A 7,747-nucleotide genomic window follows, 5' to 3' on the forward strand; every position below is an offset into this window, starting at 1 on the left:
TATCTTTTCATTTTACAACAAATCTGTGCAGTAGAAGTAAATGTAATTAGTGTAATGACAGAGACAGCAAAGTAGAAGAGGTTGTATCATATAGAAAGCTCCCATTGACTAAACTAGTCTTATACTAGGCATGGCACATATTTAATGCCAGGATACAGAAGGCAGAGGAAAGATGATCCCTGTGTTTGAAGCCAGTCTGGTCTACAGAGCATGCTGCAGGATTGTCATGACTGCATGTCTCAAACAAAAACAAAGTCTGGTCTTACTGTTCAATGCCATTTAAACCTGCTGTTTTATACTTTAGAAAAAGAATGAAAATTTAAAAAAAACCATATAGAACAATGGAATAACATGATTAAAAAAGTTTGATAGAAATTAATCTAATGGCACTCCGCAGCATAAAGAGGTAGAAGAAATATGCCTAGATGCATATTTGTTGACTATTAAGATTATCTATATACAGATTGTCTTTGTAGAAATATTTTGTCCTAGGTCTGTGACTTAGAGAATTATGAGAAAAGATATTTAAAGGGAACATGGTAGATAACTAATCAATATATTTCTTTCAGTTGTTTATAAACTTGAAATAGATAGAACTGTGTGGTCCTTGATAAGAATCTACTGTGGTAGCTATCTTCTGATTGAATTCCTTTTTCTACTGAGCATCAACACAAATGGTTGGAGACAAGCTGGAGTAAATCATTTCCTCACCTTTTAACTTAATTCAAGAAACAATTTGTCTCATCATCATCCCTTTGAGGTAGTACAGCACAGAGTCTTGTGAACATGTCCTCACTAAAAGAATGGCCAGCTCACTGGGAGTCTCCTGAGTGTTCTCCACTCTCACAGAGCGTCTGACTTACTGGGACTCCATAAATGTACTCCACTCTGAGTGACTGAATGCAAGGGTGTTCATGAATAACCTGATCAGTGCTCAAGTCAACCTCCCACTAGAGGATTATTGAACTGTGCATCATTTTTTATATATTTGTTTATTAAAGGCTATTCTGTGTAATGATAATGAGGAACTTTCTCTCTTTTGTCTTCCAGATTGCTGAATTCCTGGTGATATTATGGTTCCTGAGTCTTCTGCCGTGCTTCTTTGCTCCAATTATTATCATCCCAATATATGTGTATTCACTTGCCCTTTATGGGTTTATGCACTTCTTTCTTATCAACCCCCCCAAAAACTTTCTACTATAAATACAGATTTTGGTTGTTTAAACTTCTGGTAAGTCTAGAAGGCATGCACAATATTTTGAGCATAGTACATTACCATTGCCTTCCTCAAATGCTTCACTGGACTGTTGGATTGCACAGCCTTAGAGGGAGGATTCACATTGGGACAAGGGAATAGTGCCCAGATTCAAGAGTAAGTGCATTTGTTGGATACCAGATATACTTGAACATTTATAACATGGAAATCAGATAGTGAATTGATTGTATATATTATAATTAATTAACCAGTGTGGTAAAATATAGCACTTTTTTTTCTTTCTAAAGAAAAGAGAGTCAGGTAGAGTGTTATTGTGTAATCCCTTACTTAGAATTTGAAGGTAGAAAGATCAGAAGTCCAAGGCTACTTTATACTGCATTTACCTCAGTATTCTCTTAGATTTCCTATAACTATAAATCCCTATGATGTGTTTATTTTTGTCTAAATCATATATGTGAGTGCCAACATATATGTATGTGTATGGCTACCACATATGTGGTTGGTATTCATGAAAGCCTAATGAGTGTGTCTGATCCCTGAAGGTTGAGTTGTAGACAGTGGTGAACCAAGCATGGGTGATGGGAACTAAGGTCCTTCCTCCACAAAATCAGCAGTACATAACTATAGAGCCACCGATCTAGCATTTCTATAAACTTATTTCTAAATGACGGTTTTGGAAGATTCAGAAAGCTTACTGTGATGATGTTGCAATAGCAGGATGGTATAGATGCGTACTTTGTGAGCAGTGCCTCAGTGAGTCCTTTTTTTTTTTTTTTTTGAGTAGGAAGCCATCATTTCATGCATAATTATTTTCACTGATGAGTAGAATGATCCCTGTTGAATGGATGTGTATCTATGTCTGAACTGTGTGATGATAAATTTAGACTGATTGGTTGAATAGGCTGGAGTGAGGTATAAAAAGGATTAACACACTAGTAAACGCCTTCTTTGAAGCAGTGATTTGTTGCTTTTGTAATATCATTACTAAAACAGAAGTGTTATAGGGTATAGGTCATTTAAAATCAGTTTGACTATTTACTCAAACTCCATTTATAAAATTATTCCCTAAAATGTGTGTCAGAGTATTAACTTAATGTTTTCACCATAGTTTTATTTATTGAAAATGTTTGTAAACTTTTGTCCTAAAATAAATATCTTATTTCCCTTTTTTTCTCCTTTATTTTTACTGAAAAATACTTGGTCTTAAAAATAAAGATTGCTCAACATTTATATTCATAGTTGTATCAGAATCTTTATAATTGACTTATGCTACCTTCTTTTCCCCCCCAAAAAAAAATTAAGAAATTTAAGTACTATATTTCTGTAAAGTTACTGTGTCAAATATAGTGCATTCTATTTATACTAAGGAAGTCTTTTGTCCTCTATCCTATCATTTTTTTGCCCCAACTAGGAATCCAATTAGATAGCACAAAGTCCCAGACTTTCCAATAGTAACATTACCTCATTCTTCTAGTAAGCTAACTAAAGTTTTAAAATAGAGTCCTTAGTTATATCACTAGCGATCAATTTGTTTTGTTTTGTTTATTTTTGTTGCTGCTGCTGCTGCTGTTGTTATTTTTCAAGGCACGTATTTCAGTGTGGCCCTGTTTGTCTGAGACCAGGATCTACAGAACAGGCTAATCTTGAACTCACCCAGATCTGCTGCCTCTGACTCTAAAGGCATGTGCAATGACTGCCTGGGCACAGATCAGGTTTTACCAATTTTTTTGTGTAAAATTGTGTGTGCATGGACATGAACTTAAGGGACCTGGAGAGTGTTCAGTGGTTATCAGCACAGGCTGAGGATCATGGAATCAAAATATATCGGCTCCAGAGACCAGTATCTCAAAACTTGTTATTATTGTTTCCATAGCTAATTCAAACCTTATCTGTTATAGATGATATTCAAGATTGATTCATATTATATAGTCATGTATCTCTCTGAAGAGAAATGTTTATAGAATAAAGAGAAAGAACCAACCACATCTGAGGGCAGGCCTGCCATAGTTTCCCTGGTTGAATGTGTCTACTAAATAAAAAAAGGATACATCCAGAGAGCTAAGAATTTAAGCTCATTTTCAGAATTACTATAGTGTCAGAGGAATGCAATATTATCTATAAATTTTCTTCTGTATGATAAAGTAAAGGGAGACTAAGAGGATAAAGTTAAAAGCTATCTCTATCCATTCTCCTCCACGCAGGTACCACTGGGTCCACTGCACAGCAAACAATATCTGTTTCTCCTCTGCAATGACAGGAATTTTTTTTATAATTATAACAGGTTTAAAGAAAACCAGTCAAGGTGAATTTGTGTTAATGCGAATAACAAAGGACTAGCTTAGGAAATACTATGAGAAAGTTGACCGTGCTGTTACACACTATGATCCTGGCCTTACTGAGTAAAGGCAGGAGAATTTCAAGTTAGAGGCCAGCCTGGGGTACATAGTGCAGCCTGTCTCAACCTACTCCCCTTAAGAGAATTGTTATAAGAATTGAGCTATACCCATTTATAAACTCTAAGAGAATATATTGCATGAGTTAGTTGCTTAACAACACATTTATCATTATTTTCAGAATAGTGGTCAGAGGTGATTTTTGTGGAAATGTTAAGGCCAACACAGTCATTACCATTACATTAGTGAAATCAATATTATATAGTCTGTGGGTGCAGTCAAGTGGTAGAGTGCATGCCTCATATGCATAAGATCCTGGGCTTGAAACCCAATGCTCTAAGAGTGTCATTTAGGTTAGAGAATGCAACAGACCTCAGATGATCACACTCCTTGCCAGTTTTTCTCTCTCTGATTTTGTGAGACAGGGTTTTTCTGTGCAGCTGTCCTAGAACTCATATTGTAGACCAGGCTGGATAACAATTCAGAGATCTGCATGCCTCTTCTTCCCTCTTTTGGAATTAAAGGCATGAGCCACCACTGTCTGTCCCTTCCTGTCTTTTATAGGCAAAGAAGAGCTTTGTAGTCAGCCAAGTTTACCCTGTCCAACAAATGATTTGTAGTCCAACACCGGGTTACCTCTCGTGCTTACATCACTTATTTTTCTTACTCCATAGCACAGGCTAGCCTCAAACTTGTTGCACTGCTGCCTCAGCCTTTTAAGTGAAGGCCTACAGGAACGAACCACTATGGCTAGCGTATTCTCTCTCCACTTGGTTTCTGCTTTCCCCAACAACAAACACACACTCATCCACTGTTTACCTTCCAATTTTGCATTCAACTCCTTCCTACTTTACTGGTTTACACACCCTCGTTGTCTGGGCTTAGTGTACGTGTGTTATTTATTGGTTTCCTTTTTAACAGCAGTCATTCTGAATGGTCAGCCTTGCAGTAGAGAACTGATTCTATGTTTTCTCATTTTTTCCTTTCTTTTTCTCATTTTTGAGTATTTACTGCTGCCTTTCATAAGGTACGCTTTGCCAATTTCTGGATGGCCGATCAGCTGAACAGCCTGTCAGTGATTCACATGGACCTGGAATATATGATCTGCTTTTACAATTTGAACTTAAATGGGATGAGAATAAGGGCCTGTTGCCAAATGATCCGCAAGATACAGTATGATTTTGTATTCACACTAGTGAATGCCAGCATAAACAAAGAACTGTTGGGAATGATAACTTCGACAGTTAATGTCATGATGAAAACTCATCCAATAGCATTACACACAGAATTAAATGTGCTTGGCACCCTGTTAGCAATCTCCTTATCTGAAATCATTTATTTGGCATTTAAGTTGTGTTAGGATTTTAGTCAACCTCTTGCCAAAACATTTACAACTTACATTTAAAGAATTCTGCAGTTATATCTCAACGTTCATATGTGTTGGTAGCTGTATCACAATTGCTAGAGTGCCAGCAGCTAGTCCTCATAGAAATGCTCAGGATGCCATTGTAGGAGCCAGTGCTCCAAGTACTGATTGCTTAGAATCAGGTCGAATGCCTGAGAAAGAACATCCTGGTCAGTTCAGAAGTCTTGACCTTCTTCTGGCTCTTTACCCATGCTTAGGTGACACCAAGTTAATTTAGTTAGGAAGTTTGCATTAATTACAAAGATCTAAGTGTAGAGAGACCTAGCATGTACTCACAAAAGATAATGATAAATTGGGTATGGCAGGCCACCACTTACCTGCAATCCCAGCACAGAGGAGGCTGAACCGATAGGATTGCCAGTCGTCCTGGGGTGCATAAATGAAATCCTGTCCCCAAAACAAAAACTACTACAGAGCAGCAATAAAAAACAATAATGAGCCATAAGCGTTCTATGATTATGAGGAGGCCATAGAGCGTGTGCTCTGGGTGTATGTTTATAGTAACTTGCCACTTACAAAGCTGTCTCAGTACCCGTAGTATTTCTCCATTTTCCTATGTTTAAAGTCATATAACAAAGCATGTGTTTTTCTTCCTTTTATTCATAGACTCTTTTCCTATACTTTTATTACACTTGAAAAAAGTACAAAATTGTTTGAGTTGGTTCTAGGATGTTCAGAAATCACAAAAAGAATTGCCCAGTAGTCACCTCAGCTTCTCTCGTTTTCTCAGCCACTAAAGAGGTTGTGCAAGTAGTGTCTGCATAGGAGAAAGTGACTGTGAACCCACGGGATAGGGTTTTATGGATATGCTGATGGGTAGTTGTACTGTGTGAATAAATGGTATGAACAGTTAATTTATTTGAATTGCGATATTGTTTTCGTTCTTCTTTGAAATATTCACAGAACCAGAATTTTGCAACAGAAATACATACAGAGTGCAAGCCACTGTTCAGTGCATTCCTGCTTGGCTTCGCTTCATCCAGTGCCTGTGCTGGTACCGTGACAAAAGAAGAGCCTTTCCTCTTCCAGTAAATGCTGCCTGGCAAATACTCTACAACTTTCTTCACCCTGACATTTCCAGCCCTTTACAACACTCACAAAGGTAGGCTGAGTTCTCCCATCTGAGCCCTTACTACTGCATTCTGTTGCCCTGGACTCTGCCGTCGCTGCTGCTGGTTCTGCTGAGGCTTCAGTACCTGGACATCTCACTTTAGCCTTGAATATAGTTTTAATCTCATTTCAATTAACAGTTATTATCACTAAGATTTTCAGTCAATTGGTTAAAATTGTGATGCTGTTTCAATCCTGTCTGTTGCTCAGTGTCTTTAACCTATGGGTGCGTTGGGTTTTAATTTAGTGGTTTAGAGTGTTTTTTTTTTTCTGTTAGTTTTTGAGGATTTTTTATTGTTTTTCCTTGGGGGGGTTGGGGAGGTTGAAATTTCCTTGTTTATTAGTGAGGTTAAGAAATGGTTAGGTGCACAAGAATCCCTCTTCCAACCAAATATTTAATATTTAAGTATTTTCTTTGATGAACATGTAAGGATTGTTTACAGCCCATTTAACTGCAAATTGAGTTCTCTGATCGCTTCAGTTTCTCATTTCCATGGAATCCTGCTATGACTTGCTACTGATCTTCTGTTGGGAATAGAAAAAAAAAAGTCTTTTAAGTTTAGAACCAAATGCAGACACTCAGTTTGAATTTTTACCATTTCCCATGAACTCTCAGTGATTTTCCATCCTTGCACTAAAATGTATTCCTTCTTTGTCTGCTGAGTAGAGAGTATCAGCCCATACCTTACAAAGTGCAAAGAGCTTTGACTAATGCAGATTAGTAAAGAGCTTTTTAAATACCCACGTAAATTGTTCTCAGTAAACTTTTCTGTGCGGCTCTATTGGGAGATATATTCAGAAGTACAAAACTACTGTTGCTGTAATATGTATCTGATGCCATGTCAGATGAGGTCACTGTTAGTTCCGTGATATTGGTGTCCCTGAACTTTCACAGTATGACATAGGGTCTGTGCTAGAATAGTAATGATAAATGTAGCCATTCTTGTTAAGTGTTAGAATTTAATTGAGTACCTCAGTGAAGGAAACACATCCACAATTCCATAATTTTAGTTCTTGCTAAGGAATGCCAGTACTCAATACCAGTATGCACCTTGATTTATAGATTTGACAGTTGATTTGGAAAAAAAAGATGTGATATGGCTTCTTTTACCAAATTATCAGAAACATCTGCCTCCTGTCTTAGATATAAATGAGTGCTGGGGTAGATTATACTAGTAATATATTTATTAGGAAGTTAAAATTGCTGGAAGGTACTATTGACACAAAATACAGCACTTACCTCAGGAAATAAGGAATAGTTAAGTCTTGAGGCAAACCTAAGTGCTAGTAGCCTGGGAGCACAGACTCAGGTTATAACCACCGGAGGTGATCACATAATATTTTATTTGATACAAAACAAAGAGAAACATAATTAAGTGCATTTATCACATTGATGATCACTGCCAATAAGCAGGCTACAGCAAAACAAGTGGAACTCTGTATAAATCTAGGATGTCTGATAACATGTTTAGCTTTCAGATTGGTAAAGGATGGTGCCCTGCTGAGCATACATTTTAGGGCTGTAGTGAATTTGGTCCCCAACACCCATGTAAAGGCTGTGAAAGGCAGCAAACACCTATAACTCGAGCTCTGGGGAGATAG

The 7,747-nt window shown here is 37.3% G+C and overlaps 1 pseudogene; it reads left to right on the top strand.

Moving 5' to 3' along the window:
• Positions 1-550: 550 nt before the first annotated feature.
• LOC147998026 (solute carrier family 53 member 1-like) lies at positions 551-6,160 on the top strand (annotated as a pseudogene).
• Positions 6,161-7,747: the final 1,587 nt, after the last annotated feature.

This window comes from Rattus norvegicus, chromosome Y, assembly GCF_021556685.1.
Source record: "Rattus norvegicus strain SHRSP/BbbUtx chromosome Y, alternate assembly SHRSP_T2T, whole genome shotgun sequence".
Lineage (NCBI taxonomy): Eukaryota > Metazoa > Chordata > Mammalia > Rodentia > Muridae > Rattus > Rattus norvegicus.